The sequence below is a fragment of the Hyperolius riggenbachi genome, chromosome 3, assembly GCF_040937935.1.
Source record: "Hyperolius riggenbachi isolate aHypRig1 chromosome 3, aHypRig1.pri, whole genome shotgun sequence".
In the NCBI taxonomy this organism is placed as follows: domain Eukaryota; kingdom Metazoa; phylum Chordata; class Amphibia; order Anura; family Hyperoliidae; genus Hyperolius; species Hyperolius riggenbachi.
Window position 1 is genome coordinate 57,000,259 of NC_090648.1, and position 24,367 is coordinate 57,024,625.

The 24,367-nt window shown below is 45.4% G+C and overlaps 1 pseudogene; it reads left to right on the forward strand.

Moving 5' to 3' along the window:
• LOC137562112 (zinc finger protein 850-like) overlaps positions 1-24,367 on the forward strand; it is a 226,278-nt pseudogene that overhangs the window by 116,044 nt on the left and 85,867 nt on the right.

The following is a 24,367-nucleotide window of genomic DNA, read 5'->3' on the forward strand; positions in this document are numbered from 1 at the left end:
CTTACTATACTGTCAGAACTTCTCATAATAGTGTAAAAATAACATATAATTATTTAATTGCAGGTGGCGATAAAATGCTGAATTCCTGCTCTACTCTGAAAATATCTGAAAACAAAGTGGATCTCCAGCAGCCCATGATGAGCCACAGAGGAGACAAGCCGCTTCACTGCTCAGAGTGTGAGAAAAGCTTCACTCATCCATCAGAGCTTATTAGACACCAGAGGAGTCACACCGGGGAGAAGCCATTTTCTTGTCCTGAGTGTGAGAAATGTTTTAATTTGAAATCAAACTTGAAAAAACATCAGAGGATTCATACTGGAGAGAAACCTTTTTCCTGCTCTGAATGTCAGAAATGCTTTACTGAGAAATCAAGCCTCATAGCTCACCAGAGGATTCATACAGAAGAGAGGAATTATTTGTGCTCAGAATGTGACAAATCTTTCACTCACATATCAGGCCTTATACAACACCAGAAGATTCATACAGGAGAGAAGCCATTTTCCTGCTCAGAATGCCAGAAATGTTTTACCAGTGAATCAACCCTCATAGCTCACCGGAGGAGTCACACTGGAGAGAACCCGTTTTCTTGCTCTGAATGTGAAAAGTCCTTCAGAAGTCAAAAAAACTTCAACATTCATATCCGGATTCACACAGGAGAGAAACCATATAAATGCGCGGAATGTGACAAATGCTTCACACAGGAGGCAAATCTTACTCAGCATCAGAGAATTCACACAGGAGAAAAACCATTTAAATGTACAGAATGTGACAAATGCTTCACACTGAAGGGACTTCTTACTCGGCATCAGAGAAGTCACACAGGAGAAAAGCCATTTAGTTGCTCAGAATGTGGCAAAAGTTTCTCACGCCAGTCATCTCTGAGGAGACATCAGAAGATACATGAGCGAGTGGATGTGAGTCTGTAAACTAATTTCAATGAACATATTTGCTGTAATAACACAGGATTATGACTTTTAATTATAAAAGTTTCTTTTAAATATACATTTCAGAAGCTTATATAGCGTCAGAGACCATGTACAGTATACACAGAAAGTAAATGTTTTTTGGTGATTTATTACCAAGAACTGCAGATGAGGTGAACTTTGATCAGCTAGTACACTAAAACCTAACTGATTTCTAAATATACTTTTACATTTTTGCGCAATAGACAGTAATTCTATAAGGATATCCATCTAATCAGTGTTTTATTTACTGTACAAAAAATGAAATCCATGTGTATGCATATTTATAATATGTGCATTTTTCAAAGTGTAAAATACGTTTAGAAATTTTTTTTCCTGCCACTGTTACTTGCAGTAGTTTGTAAAAATCTAACAGATCTGATAAAGGATCCATCTCCTCATAGGGGAATCATATATTTTTAAAAAGCACTAACTGGATGGCAGGTGCTCAGGTAGGGAGGCTGGTCAGCATCTTTGCGTATCTCCTACAGCGAATGCTTTTGTAAAGAATAAAAGAGATAGTGAGAATCCACATGAGGAGATGAAATAGTTCAAAACTTGTCAGGTCTGTCAGATTTATATTACCTATTGTTAGCGACAGCTATTGTACTTCTAATAAGTATTTTTTTTTTTTTTGTGATAGTGGTCCTTTAACCTTCCTGGCATTCAGCTTCCGGTGCATTTCTGTGCATAAAGTGATCCAATTTTTTTTATAACACCTTCTGTCCCCTTCTGTCTCCAGTGTGTCCCCTTCTATCTCCCATGTGTCCTTCTCTGCCCTGTGTGTCCTCCTCTGCCCCCCTGTTTATCCTCTGCTACTCACCATTTGTCCTTCCACTCCCCCCCCCAAGGTGTTCTATGCAAAGCAGCAGCATGGCTCACCTAATCAACAGCTTCAGCTGCAATCTGCTGTAAAGCCGGCACTAGAGGTGCAGTGAAGGAAAGGAGAGGTCTGTGATTGCAGCTGGAGCTGTTGATTGGGTGAGCCATGTTGCTGCTTCTCATAGTATACAAGAGGGCACACGAGAGGAAGGTGGAGGGTAAATGGGGTTGGGCAGAGGAGGACAAATGAGGGCAGAGGAGGGCTCCTGGACGGTATGCCTGGCACTGCATCGGGTATACCACTTTCAGCCCATTTTTCTTGCCCTGCACAGAGTCAGGCATTCTGCCCAGAAGGTTAAATTTATCATCTGAAAATGTATCTTACAATTGGTCACTTTGCATTCATTGGACATGATTATCTATGAAATCAGCAGTGTAACAGAGGCGCCAAAAGTATAAAAACAAATAAAATGTTTAAAAGTAGGGAGGCAATAGGTGGACTTACCTCCCTAGTGCAGACACAGGAAAAAGTCGAGTTTTCGACAAAATAACGTTTAATTTACAAACTCCAATATTTTGCAACGCGTTTCGTGGGTTCAACCCACTTCATCAGGCTATAAAAGGAGCAATCAAAGTGAACTGTAGACAGAAGAAATAAAGCCGCTAAGTGTCTCATTCTATTCGGACCCAATAAGGGTAGTGAGCTTGTTGCTTATAAATCAATAAACATGTATATCTATGTACAATCATAATCAGATCTCTTTCAGTATAAAGGTTACAACAAAGACTAACATAATATAAGTATTGACAAATGTACAGTTCAAAACAAGTGAAACAAAGTGGTAACGGATTACCCTATGGATTATGATGTTAATTAGTGACCAGATTTATAGTAGTGGGTACAATCATTAGTGAAGAGTACAATTCTAGAGTGAAGGTAGGTAAATAAATGTCAGCCTAATGCTGTGTGCAGTCAAAGGGAAACATGACTTCAATGGTAAGAACGCTATGTAGAATAAACAAAAAGGAGATTCAAAGTCTTACCTGTGAGCAGCCTCAGCAAGCTTAGCGCCTCTGTGCCTTGCTGCTGTCTCACTGTTGGAGATATAGTGGGGCTAATTGAATAATCAGGGCTAGTTAGCCCTAGTTGGTAACAGGTGGGAGCGCTCTGATTAGTGGATAGCGCCTGTGGGCGTCGCGTCTTTGTGACATCATTCGCCTGCGCCGCTTTGGACTAATGTACAGGCTACTCGTAACAGTGTGGGCGGATGCGTGTGCGTCATTGCTCATTTACGCATGCGCAGTGGGTAACGGAGAGGGGCAGTGTAAATGGGACGAGTGTGCGTCCTCGCCCGCTCGCGCATGCGCGGTGGGATGCGGAGAGGGCGCTGCCGCCATATTGGTTAGGGGAAACAATGCGGCGGCGCCGTTGTATTATCAGGTAAAACTTTTCAATACAGTATATAGGGTTGAGGGCAAAGGAGGTTTATGAGAGGAGTTATGGGGAAGCAAATAATTCCACGTGGGGGATATAGATGCACATGAAAGTGGATAGTTGTTAGAGGGAACGTTTTTATGGTGTCTGTGGTGCAACATAAATTTAGCAGTTTTTTATAAAATAAAAAACGAATAGGGAATGGTAATAATTAATAAGGCACATTAGTTTAAGTGTTCTCTTAATGTATTAGGGGAACGGGGAGCTCCCCGTGGGTACCATAGTTGTGCATTTATGCAATTTTACCTGAGACATCAAAAAACATAAAAACATAAGTTATAAAACAGATATAAAACATAACATATATATAAAAAAATAACATAGAAGCCTTATGAGGAAACAGTATTAAAAATGATGTTAAAACATAACATTTGGAGTAAATATGCGCTATCTTGTCATAAAAGTACATTCTAAGATCTAATAAAAATACAAATACACATAATGAAACAAGATAAAAGAGAGGACCAATAAAATCGGATCGGATTATATGAATTGTTAATATATTTTCTCCAGCTGCTCGTTAAGGCCTGCTGGAGTGAGAGTTTTTAAAATTTGGATCCAGTACATTTCTTGTTTTTTTAAAAATTCAAAGGTATCCTGGCGTGCGTTAGGGATTTGTTCAATTAGTGTGATGTTGAAAAGGGCCGGATCGCTGTGATGGTGCATGGCGAAGTGTCGTGACACACTGTGCAGTGGATACTTTTTCAGAATGTTTCTTTTGTGCTGTCCGACCCTGGCCCGTACCATTTGTGTGGTGCGGCCTACGTATTGTAGCTGGCAGGGGCAGGAGATAACATAAATTACATTTCGGGATGTACAGTTGATGTGGTTCTTGATGGAGTATGTTGTGTTGGTAATATGGGATTTGTAGTGGTCCGTTGTACAGATGAATTGACATGCCTGACATTTTCTGTTTAGGCAAGGGAAAGAGCCTGGTTGTTGTGGGGTTCTTGTGTCAGAGTCTAACGTTACAGTGGTATTAACACGACTGGGGGCTAATATGCTTTTTAGGTTCGGGGCTCTTCTGAATGTTATAGATGGAGTTTTTGGCAGGAGAGGTAGTAGGTATGGATCTTGACGTAGGATTTCCCACCTGGTATTGAGGACCTGTCTGATTTGTGTATGTTGTGAACTATACTTCGTTATAAATCTCGGGGTACTGTCTAGGGATGTGGTGGCATTGGTTTTGGGTCTAGAAGAAGAGTGGGTAGCTTTTAGTCTGGCATTTTTGATGAGTTTACCTGGGTATTTTCTGGTTCTGAATTTGTCTGTCAGGATTTGGGATTGAGCTTTGTAGACATTTGGGTCGGAGCAATTATCGTGTATTCTTTTGTACTGGCTATACGGTGTGTTTTTTATCCATGGTTTGTGATGGAAGCTGTCGAAGTGTATGAAGTTATTGGCGTCTACTGGTTTGAAGAAAGTTTTTGTTTTGATTGAGTTGGATTCTATGTAAATGGTAAGGTCTAGGAAGTCTATGGAAGTGGGGTGTTGGTTATAGGTGAATTGAAGACCTGCAGTGTTGGTATTGAGGAACTGAATGAATTGGGGGATTAATATAGGATCTCCTTTCCATATGAGAAATAGATCGTCTATATATCTTTTGTATAGTATTATGTTTTCATGAAATGGGTTATTAGGACTCATTTTGAGTAGTTCGATGTAGCCTACTGCGAGATTTGCGTACGATGGTGCAAAGGAACTGCCCATGGCTGTCCCGCTGGTTTGTTGGTAAACTGTGTCGTTAAAGGTGAAAATGCTATGAACCAGAATAAACTCTGCACATTGTCGGATGAAATGTTGTTGATTTAAAGGCATATTGGGATGAGAGGAGAGAAAATATTCAAGTGCTGCAAGACCGAAGGTATGTGGGATGTTAGTGTAGAGTGAAGTGATATCACATGTAAGCCAACAGTAGTCTTGTTGCCAAGTGATGTTTTTGAGTAACTGTATGAGTTGTTGGGAGTCTTTCAGATATGATGGGAGCATTTGGACTAGTGGCTGTAAATGCTGGTCGACAAACCGGGAAAGGTTGCTGGTTATGGAATCTATTCCAGAAATAATGGGTCTTCCGGGTGGTTTTGACAGACTTTTATGAATTTTCGGGAGATAGTAGAAAATAGGGGTTCTGGGATGGTGGTTTAATATAAAATTCCTTTCATTTTTAGAAACTATATTGTTAGAGAAGGCTGTATTGATTAATGATTTTAGTGTAAGGTTATATTCTGTAGTAGGATCGTGGCTAAGTTTTTTATAGTGTCTTTGGTCACCCAATAACCTTTCTGCTTCTTCCATGTAATCTTTTTTGTTTAATATAACTATCCCCCCTCCCTTATCAGCAGGTTTAATTACAAGTTCTGGGTTCCTTTTGAGGGTATTGAGTGCTATACAGTGGTTGCCTGAAAGGTGACCCAGACTTGTGAGTATTACTCCTATCAATTAATCACCTTCATCTCATTACCAGTACATACTACACCATATCGGGCTCTCGGTGTCTCCCTTCCCTTACTGTTTTACAAGTTCGCTTGGCCAGTTCTTATCAGAATAGGCATCCTGACGCCGATAGCAGCCCTACATCCCAGAATGGATTTCATTGAGGACAGAGCTATACACCGTGCCAACCTCCTACTCCAGTTCAAACCCATCTCCACAATACCCGTCGATCCCACTCCCATTACGGAGACCTCCACACAAAACAACCCCACCGTGGACCTCAAACCCACCTTTCAGAAACTGGAGACAACTTTGAAAGAAGAATTTTTCAATATTGCAGATATTAACATGCAACAAACTTATATAGAAGAAAAAATCTCCCCTGATGGCATAAGGGTAAAAACCCTCACAGCCTTTCCAAAAGACCTCATTTTCACAAATGATTGGTATATTTACCTAGAATCATGTAGTGAGGGGATGATGCAAAGGATCATCACCAAACGCACCAGTATAATTGAGGATTTACAACCTACCATCACGGAATGCAAAGAGTATCTGGCACAGCATTCGCACAACCCACAATACCCATCACTTATGTCCGGCCTCAAAAACCGTATAAAAAAATTTGAACGCGACATTGTCGATGCCAAATTGAAAAAATTGAATAGGGACCGGCTGGCCTATGCAGAACATCGCGAAAGGGAACGAAAACCCAAACCCCCGCCAGCCGGCCAATACCCTGCACCGCCACCACACGGTCCCCATAATACACCACCACTCGGACCTATACCGCTTATGAGTTTAAAATTTCCACCCCCCTTCAAATATCCACCTTATCCGCCACCACCTTTCCACCCCACCCTCAATTGGACCACTCCAACCCCCACAGCCATCACCCCTCTTCCCATAGGACACATATCCACTATACAAGATATGGACACCTTAGAAACTAATCACAAAACCACACCCAAGGAAACACCCCTCGATCACACTCCTTCACCGAGCTCACCCAATTCTAAGAGTACAAATGTGCTGTCCGGCCCTCCCCCGGCACAAAAACCTCCAAGACCCCCCAAAAAAGACCATAATGATAATCCTAGAGACACAACACCCAACAAAACCAACTTTGGAGACAAGCATAACATTTCAACCCCGGTCACCAGCACACCAGCCCCCCCCAATAACATTGACAAAACAACTCCAACAGTACTACTTATCACAAAAGGAGTTCCAGTCACCAATCCCACAATCATCAACAAAGGCGATACAATACCATCCACACCCGGATCTTCACAGATTAGCGTCTGTGACTCCGAACTTCAATCTCCAGACTTCTCTATACACCTGAACTCCCCATCTAGCTCCACCACAGCTTTCTCCTCTCCATCACCACCCATCATTTTTAAGACTCAACAAACTTCAATAAAAAACTTTTTTAAACCCACACAGGATGAATCAAACATTTCAATAACCCAAAATGAAAAACCTAACGACACACTGATAATGTCTTTTTTAGAACTCCCCTCCAGCCTCTCCAAGAACACTCTCACTACACCGTTACCCAGCCCAAAAAGCCACCACTCATTCTTTCAGCCCAAAAAGCAGTCCAAGAGGCCCCTTTCAGAACTAGAAAAAGAGGAAACAGAGGAAAAGGTACTAGAAAAAAGAAACAGAACCACCAACACTCCTCCCTAATCCCAACCACTTCACCACCCCCCAAAAAATGCATCTTTAATCTATCCCAATACGTGCTTAAAACACATGAAACCTCTATACTTGAAAAGGGCTTGTCTTACTGTCCCACCTCCTCCTCTAACATGTTTGAACTATTTGCAGATTTAAATACCTACATTCGTAAACTGACCTTAAAACGCCATTTTGCTATTAAGAAAAATACAAATGTCCTGCACGCCGAACCCAGTTCTTCCCTAATCACCACAACCAATGACAGTCTACCCACAGTTTTAGTACAACCCGACACAATAGCCGTAGAGAGATATATCACCACCCACCTCAAGGGGAGGTCCCGATTCTATCCCGTAGCATCCAAAGGAGGATTCATTGAAACATTCTACTCACTAGTACTAGAAGATCTGCAGAAAATACAATTAGCTCATCCACCTATCCACCACAACCTAACCAAACAAGAACGAACAGCACTCAATACCCTCAAAAGGAACCCAGAACTTGTAATTAAACCTGCTGATAAGGGAGGGGGGATAGTTATATTAAACAAAAAAGATTACATGGAAGAAGCAGAAAGGTTATTGGGTGACCAAAGACACTATAAAAAACTTAGCCACGATCCTACTACAGAATATAACCTTACACTAAAATCATTAATCAATACAGCCTTCTCTAACAATATAGTTTCTAAAAATGAAAGGAATTTTATATTAAACCACCATCCCAGAACCCCTTTTTTCTACTATCTCCCGAAAATTCATAAAAGTCTGTCAAAACCACCCGGAAGACCCATTATTTCTGGAATAGATTCCATAACCAGCAACCTTTCCCGGTTTGTCGACCAGCATTTACAGCCACTAGTCCAAATGCTCCCATCATATCTGAAAGACTCCCAACAACTCATACAGTTACTCAAAAACATCACTTGGCAACAAGACTACTGTTGGCTTACATGTGATATCACTTCACTCTACACTAACATCCCACATACCTTCGGTCTTGCAGCACTTGAATATTTTCTCTCCTCTCATCCCAATATGCCTTTAAATCAACAACATTTCATCCGACAATGTGCAGAGTTTATTCTGGTTCATAACATTTTCACCTTTAACGACACAGTTTACCAACAAACCAGCGGGACAGCCATGGGCAGTTCCTTTGCACCATCGTACGCAAATCTCGCAGTAGGCTACATCGAACTACTCAAAATGAGTCCTAATAACCCATTTCATGAAAACATAATACTATACAAAAGATATATAGACGATCTATTTCTCATATGGAAAGGAGATCCTATATTAATCCCCCAATTCATTCAGTTCCTCAATACCAACACTGCAGGTCTTCAATTCACCTATAACCAACACCCCACTTCCATAGACTTCCTAGACCTTACCATTTACATAGAATCCAACTCAATCAAAACAAAAACTTTCTTCAAACCAGTAGACGCCAATAACTTCATACACTTCGACAGCTTCCATCACAAACCATGGATAAAAAACACACCGTATAGCCAGTACAAAAGAATACACGATAATTGCTCCGACCCAAATGTCTACAAAGCTCAATCCCAAATCCTGACAGACAAATTCAGAACCAGAAAATACCCAGGTAAACTCATCAAAAATGCCAGACTAAAAGCTACCCACTCTTCTTCTAGACCCAAAACCAATGCCACCACATCCCTAGACAGTACACCGAGATTTATAACGAAGTATAGTTCACAACATACACAAATCAGACAGGTCCTCAATACCAGGTGGGAAATCCTACGTCAAGATCCATACCTACTACCTCTCCTGCCAAAAACTCCATCTATAACATTCAGAAGAGCCCCGAACCTAAAAAGCATATTAGCCCCCAGTCGTGTTAATACCACTGTAACGTTAGACTCTGACACAAGAACCCCACAACAACCAGGCTCTTTCCCTTGCCTAAACAGAAAATGTCAGGCATGTCAATTCATCTGTACAACGGACCACTACAAATCCCATATTACCAACACAACATACTCCATCAAGAACCACATCAACTGTACATCCCGAAATGTAATTTATGTTATCTCCTGCCCCTGCCAGCTACAATACGTAGGCCGCACCACACAAATGGTACGGGCCAGGGTCGGACAGCACAAAAGAAACATTCTGAAAAAGTATCCACTGCACAGTGTGTCACGACACTTCGCCATGCACCATCACAGCGATCCGGCCCTTTTCAACATCACACTAATTGAACAAATCCCTAACGCACGCCAGGATACCTTTGAATTTTTAAAAAAACAAGAAATGTACTGGATCCAAATTTTAAAAACTCTCACTCCAGCAGGCCTTAACGAGCAGCTGGAGAAAATATATTAACAATTCATATAATCCGATCCGATTTTATTGGTCCTCTCTTTTATCTTGTTTCATTATGTGTATTTGTATTTTTATTAGATCTTAGAATGTACTTTTATGACAAGATAGCGCATATTTACTCCAAATGTTATGTTTTAACATCATTTTTAATACTGTTTCCTCATAAGGCTTCTATGTTATTTTTTTATATATATGTTATGTTTTATATCTGTTTTATAACTTATGTTTTTATGTTTTTTGATGTCTCAGGTAAAATTGCATAAATGCACAACTATGGTACCCACGGGGAGCTCCCCGTTCCCCTAATACATTAAGAGAACACTTAAACTAATGTGCCTTATTAATTATTACCATTCCCTATTCGTTTTTTATTTTATAAAAAACTGCTAAATTTATGTTGCACCACAGACACCATAAAAACGTTCCCTCTAACAACTATCCACTTTCATGTGCATCTATATCCCCCACGTGGAATTATTTGCTTCCCCATAACTCCTCTCATAAACCTCCTTTGCCCTCAACCCTATATACTGTATTGAAAAGTTTTACCTGATAATACAACGGCGCCGCCGCATTGTTTCCCCTAACCAATATGGCGGCAGCGCCCTCTCCGCATCCCACCGCGCATGCGCGAGCGGGCGAGGACGCACACTCGTCCCATTTACACTGCCCCTCTCCGTTACCCACTGCGCATGCGTAAATGAGCAATGACGCACACGCATCCGCCCACACTGTTACGAGTAGCCTGTACATTAGTCCAAAGCGGCGCAGGCGAATGACGTCACAAAGACGCGACGCCCACAGGCGCTATCCACTAATCAGAGCGCTCCCACCTGTTACCAACTAGGGCTAACTAGCCCTGATTATTCAATTAGCCCCACTATATCTCCAACAGTGAGACAGCAGCAAGGCACAGAGGCGCTAAGCTTGCTGAGGCTGCTCACAGGTAAGACTTTGAATCTCCTTTTTGTTTATTCTACATAGCGTTCTTACCATTGAAGTCATGTTTCCCTTTGACTGCACACAGCATTAGGCTGACATTTATTTACCTACCTTCACTCTAGAATTGTACTCTTCACTAATGATTGTACCCACTACTATAAATCTGGTCACTAATTAACATCATAATCCATAGGGTAATCCGTTACCACTTTGTTTCACTTGTTTTGAACTGTACATTTGTCAATACTTATATTATGTTAGTCTTTGTTGTAACCTTTATACTGAAAGAGATCTTATTATGATTGTACATAGATATACATGTTTATTGATTTATAAGCAACAAGCTCACTACCCTTATTGGGTCCGAATAGAATGAGACACTTAGCGGCTTTATTTCTTCTGTCTACAGTTCACTTTGATTGCTCCTTTTATAGCCTGATGAAGTGGGTTGAACCCACGAAACGCGTTGCAAAATATTGGAGTTTGTAAATTAAACGTTATTTTGTCGAAAACTCGACTTTTTCCTGTGTCTGCACTAGGGAGGTAAGTCCACCTATTGCCTCCCTACTTTTAAACATTTTATTTGTTTTTATACTTTTGGCGCCTCTGTTACACTGCTGATTACATTGTATCCACCCCTGGGTGGAGGGGTGTTGCCCCCCTTTTTTTCCTGATCTACAGAGAGCGACTTCTTAATCCTGAGCGGGGACAGGTCTAATCTCCCCGCCTGCCTATACAGTGGTTGCCTGAAAGGTGACCCAGACTTGTGAGTATTACTCCTATCAATTAATCACCTTCATCTCATTACCAGTACATACTACACCATATCGGGCTCTCGGTGTCTCCCTTCCCTTACTATGATTATCTATGATTTCTATATGTGTACAGAGGTGTGTGGTTTAAGAAAATTATGTCATTTTAAAGTTGATTTATTTTCGTCTTTGTGACTAATGGTGGGGGGAGTTACAATAGTCTGCATGCATGTGATTTTATCTGTTCATTGATTGATGTGTTAATGTGTTTTAAGTTTAATTCAATAAAACCTGAAATTTCTTTAGTATTTTGCTTTGCTGGAAATATTGCTTGCATTGTTATTCTATGAAGAGGGCCTTTAGACTGATTGCCAAAGCAATTAATACACCAAAACAGGGCTTACCAAACTGGTTTATCCCATATATTCAATCAACAGAGCATACAAAAATGTTTTGGGACAGAAGACTGAGCATCTGAGGAAGGGAGAGCGGCCCAAACCCTTGTGCCAGTCTTCCTGTACATTGTTTTGATTGAATAATTGTGATAGCTCCAGTTTTCTGTTTTTTCACTGGTATATCTGGGTGTGGTGGTACAGGCGTGCTGCTTGGCCCAGGAGAATCAAGCAAGTGCTCACCCACAGCAGGTGAAGAAGGTCAATTTGGTGCCCGCACTGCCCCACGCTGCACCTAACCTGTTCACCACCATAGACATAATGTTATTATGCAAGGGTAATACAGGGATCTGGCACTCACCACATCCCAAATTACTTCTCCCTCTGAGTTGCTATGGCTCAGAGGAGGAATAGTAATTACCACAGCCTGGAATTTGTGCAGCAGCATGGTGCTCCGTAAATACTTGGCGGTGGTGAAACGTCATGTATGCCACAGCAGAGGCCTCCCATGCTGCCAAGGCTGCCCTGTTTGGTATCTGGGTGGGGAGGTACAGGAGCATTGCTTGGCCACACCCACAACAGGGGCCTCTCGTGCTGCCACCTGCCAGAGCTTCCCTGTCTGTTACTTGTATGGCTGCTGCTGCCTCCCCATCATTCATACACAGACCTCATACTTTGTGCTGCTCTCTTAGTATTGTGGCTGATCTGCAGGTCTGTGAGTGTTGGTGATAGGGAGATTTCAAAAAGATAGATACACCCACTTACCCACTGACACCAATGCCCTATGTGGGGGATGGGTGGAAGGACACCTTGGGCTACCTATACTGGGAGTGGCTATATAAACTGGGGAGACACCTTGTCTAACTATACTGGAGGTTACTGTCTTTGCTGGGGGTGCAATTTTGACTACCTACCTATACTGAAGGGATATTTATTGGGGAGGGGGCACCTTTGGCTGCCTATTATTAAAGGAGAAGGGCCTCTGACTAGTAGGGTGGAGAAGGGCCATATATTGTTTGCTACATGGGGCAACAAAAACCTTATATTGTATATATGCTGTATCTTCTTACTTTAACTTACACCCTCTCTGCCTGGTACAGAAGGTGCTCCTGTAAAATCAATTGGACACAGTTAATACAATATAATATATATAATATATAATATATATTTTCCCCACAGAGCGCAGTAGGCAAGCCCCTGATGAGTCATTTATGACGTAACCGGTAGGGCGGAGCCTTACGCGCGGTGTTGGAGAAGCTGATCCCGGAGCAGCGGTGGTGAGGACGTCCTATGAGTTTTTATATGCGCATTATCTTTTACTACATGTGAGTGCACTATTGTATAAATCTTCTATTCATTAAACGGTATCACGCTATGGTTGCCTGTACTTTGGGTTTGTAAGGGAATTGCATTGCAAATAGGTGAATAAGGCAGAAGACTACAGAGACATTAAGTGTATGAAGCTGGTCTGTTGCACGGTCAGCAAATACATCTGGAGAGGCGCCTTATTTGTGGCTACAAGCACTATTAGGCACTGCTATTTGGCCTGAGGAAGTGGGTATGCACCCGCAAAACGCGTTGCCAGTGCAATAAAATTCTATTAATACTTGAATTTGTCTTCATTGAGGTAAGCCACCTCACTTTTTTCATTTTATTTGTTTTTAACATATTTTATCTGCTCTTGGCGCCTCTTCCCCCTTTACCGTGTGCCTTCACCGTCCTTTTGGAGGGGGATCAACCCTCTTTGACCAATTTAGGTCATTTGAGGTTTGCTTTTTATCAAGAGTGCGACCATCACCAGCTCCGTCTGGTCACCCGAGTGGAGTCGGGGTTATACATCTCCACCTGCTTCTAGTGGTCGGTTGCCCTTCTGCAACCCACCTTTGTGAGTATAATACATTCGCATATTTTACATACTTCTGGTACTGTGACATACTGCACCATTTGGGCTCCTGTTGTCTCTGTGTTTTCTTTCTGCAAGGTGCAATTTTTATTATCCCTACTTTTTGTCCGTTCATTTCCAGAGGACTTTCAGACCATCCAGATACACAGAAAAAAAAGAGGCGCCTTATTTGTGGCTACAAGCACTATTAGGCACTGCTATTTGGCCTGAGGAAGTGGGCATGCACTCGCGAAACGCGTTGCCAGTGCAATAAAATTCTATTAATATGAGAATTTGTCTTCATTGAGATAAGCCATCTCACTTTTTTCATTTTATTTGTTTTTAACGTATTTTATCTGCTCTGGTCACCTCTTCCCCCTTTAGCTAACATCTGGTGAGCATGTAAGCTTTATATCTGCACACTAAAGAGAGGGTTACACAGTGTGAGCACGCTGGTTGTTTCACTGGTGGATGGAAGAAGTGTCAGTTAGTGTTGGGCGAACATCTAGATGTTCGGGTTCGGGCCGAACAGGCCGAACATGGCCGCGATGTTCGGGTGTTCGACCCGAACTCCGAACATAATGGAAGTCAATGGGGACCCGAACTTTTGTGGTTTGTAAAGCCTCCTTACATGCTACATACCCCAAATTTACAGGGTATGTGCACCTTGGGAGTGGGTACAAGAGGAAAAAAAAATTAGCAAAAAGAGCTTATAGTTTTTGAGAAAATCGATTTTAAAGTTTCAAAGGGAAAACTGTCTTTTAAATGCGGGAAATGTCTGTTTTCTTTGCACAGGTAACATGTTTTTTGTCGGCATGCAGTCATAAATGTAATACATATAAGAGGTTCCAGGAAAAGGGACCGGTAACGCTAACCCAGCAGCAGCACACGTGATGGAACAGGAGGAGGGTGGCGCAGGAGGAGAAGAAGGCCACGCTTTGTGAGACACAACAACCCCGGCCTTGCATGAGGGCAAGAAGCGTGCGGATAGCATGCTTTGTACCGCCATGCAGTCATAAATGTAATAAAGATAAGTGGTTCAATAAACAGGGACCACGCGGCAACGCTAACCCAGCAGCAGCAGACGTGATGGAACAGGAGCAGGCGCAGGAGGAGAAGGCCACGCTTTGTGAGACACAACAACCCAGGCCTTGCATGAGGGCAAGAAGCGTGCGGATAGCATGCTTTGTACCGCCATGCAGTCATAAATGTAATAAAGATAAGTGGTTCAATAAACAGGGACCACGCGGCAACGCTAACCCAGCAGCAGCAGACGTGATGGAACAGGAGCAGGCGCAGGAGGAGAAGGCCACGCTTTGTGAGACACAACAACCCAGGCCTTGCATGTGGACAAAAAGCGTGCGGATATAGCAGCAATGCTTTTTGCCGCCATGCAGTCATAAATGTAATACAGATGAGAGGTTCAATAAACAGGGCCCGGAAACGCAACACCATCCCAGATGTTCATTGGTCATGTTACTTGGTTGGGGTCCTGGAGTGTTGCGTAGTCATTTCCAATCCAGGATTGATTCATTTTAATTTGAGTCAGACGGTCTGCATTTTCTGTAGAGAGGCGGATACGCCGATCTGTGACGATGCCTCCGGCAGCACTGAAACAGCGTTCCGACATAACGCTGGCTGCCGGGCAAGCCAGCACCTCTATTGCGTACATTGCCAGTTCGTGCCAGGTGTCTAGCTTCGATACCCAATAGTTGAAGGGTGCAGATGGATGGTTCGACACAGCTACGCCATCTGACATGTAGTCCTTGACCATCTTCTCCAGGCGATCGGTGTTGGAGGTGGATCTGCACGCTTGCTGTTCAGTGGGCTGCGGCTGCATGGGTGTCAGAAAATTTTCCCACTCCAAGGACACTGCCGATACCATTCCCTTTTGGGTACTAGCTGCGGCTTGCGTTGTTTGCTGCCCTCCTGGTCGTCCTGGGTTTGCGGAAGTCAGTCTGTCTGCGTACAACTGGCTAGAGGAGGGGGAGGATGTCAATCTCCTCTCTAAAGTCTCCACAAGGGCCTGCTGGTATTCTTCCATTTTGACCTGTCTGACTCTTTCTTCAAGCAGTTTTGGAACATTGTGTTTGTACCGTGGATCCAGAAGGGTATAAACCCAGTAATTGGTGTTGTCCAGAATGCGCACAATGCGTGGGTCACGTTCAATGCAGTCTAGCATGAATTGAGCCATGTGTGCCAGAGTCCTACCAGAATCCTCATCATCCTCTTGTGAGCGTTGTGATAGTTGTTGTGATGCATCATAGTCGTCACCTTCCTCCTGGTCTGCTTCTGCTGACCATTCGCGTTGAATTGTGGAAGTCCAACGTGCACCGCTCTGGCCCTCGTCAGTGGTGGCATGAAATTCCTGCTCCAACTCCAGCTGTTCCTCCTCCTCTTCTTCGTCATAGCTGCTGGGGCCAGCGTTCCCTGAGGCGGATGGCCTGATGTTGGTACCATCACGCTGATCGTTTTCTCCTTCAGATTCCCCCAGTTGCATCATGACAGCTGTTTCCTTGATTTTTAACATCGACCTCTTCAGTAAACACAGCAGTGGTATGGTAATGCTGACTGAAGAGTTGTCACTGCTCACAAGCAACGTGGATTGCTCAAAATTTTGGAGGACTTGGCAGAGGTCCAACATGTTGGCCCAATCGGATCCACAGAAGCTTGGCAGCTGGCCGGATGCGCCTCGGTACTGCGCCGTCATGTACTGGACCACTGCACTCTTCTGCTCGCAAAAGCGGGCTAGCATGTGCAGCGTAGAATTCCAGCGCGTAGGGACATCACACAGCAAGCGATGGTGGGGGAGATTGAAGCGCTCCTGCATCTTGGCGAGTGCCCCCGAAGCAGTACTGGAATTTCTACAATGTTTGGACACTCGACGCACCTTCAACAGCAGATCGGGCACGCCTGGGTATGTCCTCAGGAACCGCTGAACTACTAGGTTCATCACGTGCGCCAGGCAAGGGATGTGTGTCAGCTTAGCCAACCTTAAAGCGCGAATGAGATTACTCCCATTATCACACACAACCATGCCCGGTTTCAGGTCCAGCGGTGCCAGCCACAAATCCGTCTGTTCCTTTATTCCCCTCCAAATTTCCTCCCCTGTGTGCTGCTTATCCCCAAGGCAGATTAGCTTCAGCAACGCTTGCTGACGCATGCCAACAGCTGTGCTGCACTGCTTCCACGATCCTACTGCTGCTGGGTTAGCGTTTCCGGATGAGGTACAGCTTTGAGATGCGTTGGAGGAGAAGGAGTCAGAGAGGTAGGTGCTGCTGTTATCCAGTGGGAGGGACGGCGGTGCAGCTGTTTGTGGCGTGGGCAACACCCGTGCCGTAGCAGGTGAGGAATCGCTGCCAGGCTCCACAAGGTTCACCCAGTGCGCGGTAAGGGAGATGTATCGACCCTGGCCGAACGCACTCGTCCAGGTGTCAGTGGTGAGGTGAACCTTGCAGGCAACGGCATTCTTCAAGCTTCGGGTTATTTTGCTGACCACGTGCTCATGCAACTCAGGCACTGCAGAGCGTGCAAAGTGGTAGCGGCTGGGAACCACGTAACGTGGGATGGCCACTGACATCATGCCCTTGAAGCTGTTTGTCTCCACCAATCGATATGGCAGCATTTCGCAGGCCAGAAGCTTGGCTATGCTGGCTGTTACTGCCACGGCCCGGGGGTCATTTGCTGGCAATTTCCTCTTGCGCTCAAACATCTCCGACACAGACAACTGAACCGTAGCGCTGCACACGGAAGGGCTGTTGGTTGTTGTGTTTGATGAACACTGGGAGACCTCAAGAGCACTACTCCGGAAAGTGACAGTGTCAGCGTCGTCTGATGTTTGTGAATGTTGTGAACCACGCAATGGCTGGGCTACTGCTGCTGCTGAGGCGGGTCTGGTGAACCCAAGGGAGGCAGTGTTGTTTCTGGTACCCTGTCCTGACGCGTTTGCCCAAAGAGTGGGATGTTTGGATAGCATGTGACGGCTCATGCTGGTGGTGGAGAGGTTGTTAATATTTTTCCCCCTGCTCAGGCGGGTCTTGCACACCTTGCAAATCGCCATGGTAACATCCTCAGTGCAGTCTTCAAAGAAAGCCCAGACTTTGGAGCACCTGCCTCCTTGCTGGCGATTTCTGTTTGCTCCTCTTTTGCCTCTCACTTGAACTTCCACGCTTGTGGTGCCTGAAATTGCGCGCCGCCTACCTTGTGGCACAAGGCGAACTCGTGCAGCAGTGTGTTCTTCAACAGACTCATCTGTGCTGCTGCTACGACGGCGATGTTCTCGTTCACAAACAAAATCTGGGTCTCTGTCCACATTGTCCATACCCTCCTCTTCCATTTCCTCAAACTCGTCATATGTCATTGTGGGCCACCGCCGTGGAGTAGAGCTCCCCACAACAACCTCTGCGCAGCACACTCCAACGTCGTCTTCCAGATCTTGTCGGCCGACCTCCTGCAATTGCAACCCCTCCTGCCCAAATTGCTCTGGGATTTGGGTTTCCGAGTCCTCTTCGGACTCGCCTTGTATTTCAGTGCGCGGTGCATTTCCCACAGTTAACGGTTGTGAATCCAGGCACAACATTTCTGGCTGTTCCTCCATTGACCTTTGAAAGGTGGAAGTTTGTTGGGCTGGGAATAGCTCCTGCGAATACCCCATTGTGTCCTGAGGTAATTCATCGGACTGGTTATCTGGCAGTTGTGTGCGTGGTGTCGCTGCCGGTTGTGTCAGCTTTGTGCCCACTGGCTCCTTGTAACTGGCTGAGGACTCGGACCTCGTGCGTGATGTGCTGGTGCTGCTTAACCCACTGCTGGACGCTTGAGAGGTCATCCAAGTAATTATCTGGTCCTGTTCTTTTGGATTTGTGAGGGTTGTTGTCCTGGACAACATGGGCGGTATTGAGTGGGTTTTCTTGGGTGCTCCCCTGTGGCCTGTACGTGAACCGTCAGGGGAAACACCTCTTCCCTTGCCCCTCCCTCTTTCACCGGATTTCTTCCTCATTTCACTTATCCTTACAGTACACGCTGACTGGCAGCAGTACAGTGGCAGTACAGAAATGCTATACAGTACCACTATTCCCAGCAGCGACACAGAGCACAATGCTATACAGTGACGGGTGAGCGGTGTACCACTATTCCCAGCAGCGACACAGAGCACAATGCTATACAGTGACGGGTGAGCGGTGTACCACTATTCCCAGCAGTGACACAGAGCACAATGCTATACAGTGACGGGTGAGCGGTGTACCACTATTCCCAGCAGCGACACAGAGCACAATGCTATACAGTGGCGAACGAGCGGTGTACCACTATTCCCAGCAGACACAGAACAGTACACAGAATGCTATATAGTGTGGCTGAACGAGCGGTGTACCACTATTCCCAGCAGACACAGAACAGTACACAGAATGCTATATAGTGTGGCTGAACGAGCGGTGTACCACTGTTCCCAGCAGACACAGAACAGTACACAGAATGCTATATAGTGTGGCTGAACGAGCGGTGTACTACTGTTCCCAGCAGACACAGAACAGTACACAGAATGCTATATAGTGTGGCTGAACGAGCGGTGTACTACTGTTCCCAGCAGACACAGAACAGTACACAGAATGCTATATAGTGTGGCTGAACGAGCGGTGTACTACTGTTCCCAGCAGACACAGAACAGTACACAGAATGCTATATAGTGTGGCTGAACGAGCGGTGTACTACTGTTCCCAGCAGACACAGAACAGTACACAGAATGCTATATAGTGTGGCTGAACGAGCGGTGTACTACTGTTCCCAGCAGACACAGAACAGTACACAGAATGCTATATAGTGTGGCTGAACGAGCGGTGTACTACTGTTCCCAGCAGACACAGAACAGTACACAGAATGCTATATAGTGTGGCTGAACGAGCGGTGTACCACTGTTCCCAGCAGACACAGAACAGTACACAGAATGCTATATAGTGTGGCTGAACGAGCGGTGTGCGGTGTACCACTGTTCCCAGCAGACACAGAACAGTACACAGAATGCTATATAGTGTGGCTGAACGAGCGGTGTACCACTGTTCCCAGCAGACACAGAACAGTACACAGAATGCTATATAGTGTGGCTGAACGAGCGGTGTACCACTGTTCCCAGCAGACACAGAACAGTACACAGAATGCTATATAGTGTGGCTGAACGAGCGGTGTACTACTGTTCCCAGCAGACACAGAACAGTACACAGAATGCTATATAGTGTGGCTGAACGAGCGGTGTACTACTGTTCCCAGCAGACACAGAACAGTACACAGAATGCTTTATAGTGTGGCTGAACGAGCGGTGTACTACTGTTCCCAGCAGACACAGAACAGTACACAGAATGCTATATAGTGTGGCTGAGCGAGCGGTGTACTACTGTTCCCAGCAGTGACACACAATGACTGGGGGGGACCCTGGCTAGCGTGGCTGGAGCGCGAACTACCCTGCCTGCCTACCCAAAGCTAAACCCACAGACAAATGGCGGAGATATGACGTGGTTCGGGTATTTATTTACCCGAACCACGTGACAGTTCGGCCAATCAGAGCGCGTTCGGGTCCGAACCACGTGACCCGTTCGGCCAATCACAGCGCTAGCCGAACGTTCGGGGAACGTTCGGCCATGCGCTCTTAGTTCGGCCATATGGCCGAACGGTTTGGCCGAGCACCGTCAGGTTTTCGGCCGAACTCGAACATCACCCGAACAGGGTGATGTTCTGCTGAACCCGAACAGTGGCGAACACTGTTCGCCCAACACTAGTGTCAGTATTAAGAAGCAGGATTATGCTATGTGCATTTCTCTGTTTGTTTGGAGCCTGTTACTAGGAAGAAGTGCTAAGGATCGGGAGGATCTCTTCTGATACTGAGCTGTTTTTGCTGATCACAACTAATCAGCAACAGGATCTGGTGAGCGGATTTTAAACTTCTTTCCAATCTGGATAAGGCATCAACGGAGTGGACATTGTTTTGCTGGACTTTATAAGTCATATATGTTGCTGCCTAGTATATACCATATTGGTTATATGTGCTATTGTCTATTGTTTGCTGTCTTGAATAATTACTGAGAGGTGTTGAGCGCTGTACTACACTACGACATAATATAATATATAATTCCTAGCAAAGGCATAATGACATTTCTGTCCAATTGATTTTACAGTAGCACCTTCTGTACCGCAGTGCCAGGCAGAGAGGGTGTAATTTAAGGTGGGAAGCTGCACATTATAGTTACATAATACACATCATGTGGGTCAAGTGATGTTAGGAAGATTACATTGCATGTTTACATTCACAGCTATGGCACTGACACTGGGAGAGAGCACATTTACATCAAAATAGTACATTCAAAATAATTCAAAACATCAGAAGTTTGGGTAAACAATAAAGAATTTGATACTTACCATATTCTGTGGTATATATGCCACTTTGGAATATAAGACACCCCTAAGGGCCCTTTTCCACTAGCAATCGCTAGCGTTCACGCTGAACGCTAGCGATTGCTGAATCGCAATTACCGGCGATTCCCCGACGTTCGCGGCCGCGATTTTGCTATGCTATGCACTGCATAGCAAAATCGCGGCAATAATCGCTCCGCCGCGCGATCGCGATCCGGTCAAAAACGAATCGCGGTAGTGGAAATGACCTACCGCGATTCCTATGCTAAAAGCAAACTGTAGCGATTTGACAAATCACTAGCGGTTTGCGGTTTTGCGATTAAGCAATCGCAAACGCTGTAGTGGAAAAGGGCCCTTAGTTTAGAGGGCAAAAACAGGGAAAAAATAAACTAAATCTGGTATGTCCATGTTCCAGGTGCATCTTGTAGACGTTCTCCGAAAATTATTGTGTCTTCCTGTGTCCACCATGTGTCCTCCCGTGTCTCCATGTGTCCTCTTCTCTCCCTATCAGGGATGCTCAGCAGAGCTCGAATATTCGAGTAGCTCGAATATTCAAGCTCTTTTTCAGCTATTCGAGCTCGGTATTCGAGCTCGAATAGCTGCAGCTATTCGAATGGGCTATTCGAGTGAACTCGAATAGCCCACTCACTATTCGCGCTATTCAAGCAAACAGCGCTATTCGAGCTCGAATACCGAGCTCGAATAGCGTCAGAGCCCAGATTGATGTCCTTAGAGCCAATCAGAGGGCTCCCAGGCCCTCTGATGGCAGCCAATCACAGAGGGGGACCCTGGCCAGCCCCTACCCTATAAATAGCGGCCGCCATGTTAGGTTTTTCTGTCCTTGCTTGAGACTTGTACAGAGAGAGATCTGCTCCTTTGTGCTTTGGCTTAGCAAGTGCTCTATTGTGGTCAATCACCTAGCGTTTTTGCTCACATACACCTCCTATACACACCTATATTGTTGTTATCTAGATAGAGATTGTATTTTAGTTAGTAGCTTGTGTGTTACATAGAGACAGCTGCTGCTGCAGGCAAGCTTACAGCATTAGGCCTCAGGGCCTTGCCTGTGTGGGCAGCTGTCCTCCTGTCCTCTGTTTATTTCTCATCTATACCAGTGTTTCTGCTGTGTATTCTACCCTGTCTTGTCCTTTACTACTGAGTGATTATTGTATTTTGTAGTTATACTGTACTAGGACATTAACTGTCACAGTTCATAGCTCCTGCGTGTGTGTGTGCGTGCACTGTCTGTAGTGTACACAGTACACAGTATTCCCTTCTACTGAATCATCTGATTAGTACTGAATCTGATTATTGTATTTTCTAGTTGTACTTACTGTACTAGGGACACTCAGTCACTGTTCATAGGCTAGATCCTGCGTGTGTGTGTGCGTGCACTGTCTGTAGTGTACACACACTCTATTTCCTTCTACTGAATCTGATTACTACTGATTATTGTATTTTGTATTTGTACTGTACTAGTAATCACTTAGCGATCTAATCACTTAGTGATTAGTGTCACCTCACCCACCAACCCACTCCATTAAAGTACCCCACTTTTTCACCCGCCCTTTTAAAAAACTTTTTTGTTTACGCCCAAAACAACTAAGATGTCTGGAAGTGGCAGCCAGCGCGGTTTGGGCAAGGGGAAGGGCAGCAAGGGAATCAGGAGGAGAGGGAGCATCATTGTGGCAAGCCACGCCACCATGCACAGTTCCGCAGCAGCAGCAGCTGCGTCAGTCGCTAACATTCCGCCTATAGCCACTGGCCGTGGACGCCTTGGGCGCCCAGCAGGAGCATCTGCAACTCACGCTGCAGAGACACAGCAGCAGCAGCGTGTAGTACCTGCTCCTATTTTCCTCCAGCCGGGTCGGAAACTTCCCATTGAGGAAAAGGATGCAGCCACTGTAATGCAACTGATGACGGAGGATGAGCAGCCCGCCATCAGCTCTGCATCCGAGGCCTCCACCCTCACCACCACCACCATCCCTGTTCGCAGCAGCCGCCCAGCAGGGCCTGGGGAGGAGGCCAGTTCACCGTCAGTTGGCGATCTGTCATTCAGCAGTCTTTTGACCCCAGGCATCATGAGTCAATTGTCTGCTGCTGTTGGCGATTTTGAGGAGGAGATGCTGATGAGCACTTTGGGGGAGGAGAGATTGGACAGCAAGACTGTGGCGACAGTCAAGCAGCCCATCCATGCATCAGGAGAGGAGTTTGGGGGGTCATCATCCTAGCAGGACATGTTTCAGGAGGGGCTGGATGATGATGATGATGACAGGGTGACAGACAAAGACTGGGTGCCACCAGCTCCTGGGGATGTCATCATCAGCAGCTCTGAGGAGGAGGAGGAGGATGCGCTTGTGGGCCTTGCAAGGAGGCAGGGGCGTAACAATAGGGCCTGCAAGCCCCTCAATTGCAGGGGGGCCCGGGTAGATGGGATCACGTGCGGGGGCCCGGGTGGAGGGGCCGTCTGCTCCTGTAACTAACACACAAGCGGGCACCTGTCACTGTAACTTCAGCTAGCTGTGTACCAGCAGCAGGGCAGGGGGTGGGCACTAGGACACAGTGGACATCAAGTCCTGCAGACTTCGGGCAGTGTTTCTTTCATTCACTGCTCCGCCCCCTCATGCATGTGGTGGTTCCGTCCTGTGAAGGAAGAAGACCACCAGATTACGACAGCGTGCCTGCCTGTCTGTGCCTGAGATGAAAGGGAAGACTGAGACAGAGGGCTCACACAGGCTGCCTGCAGAAAGATAGGTGCTTCCTGGATCATACTGTATGTATCTGTGTGCGTATATTACTTGTGTTTGTGTGTGTGTGTGTGTGTATTTGTGTAAGGGGGGCTGTGTATGTGTGTAAGGGGGGGGCTGTGTGTGTGTATGTATTTGTGTAAGGGGGGCTGTGTGCGTGTGTGTGTGTGTGTGTGTGTGTGTAAGGGGGGGCTGTGTGTGTGTATTTGTGTAAGGGGGGCTGTGTGTGTATGTGTGTAAGGGGGGGGCTGTGTGTGTGTATGTATTTGTGTAAGGGGGCTGTGTGTGTGTAAGGGGGGGCTGTGTTTGTGTATTTGTGTAAGGGGGGCTGTGTGTGTGTGTATGTATGTAAGGGGGGGCTGTGTGTGTGTATGTATTTGTGTAAGGGGGGCTGTGTGCGTGTGTGAGTGTGTAAGGGGGGGCTGTGTTTGTGAATTTGTGTAAGGGGGGCTGTGTGTGTGTTTGTGTAAGGGGGGCTGTGTGTGTGTGTAAGGGGGGC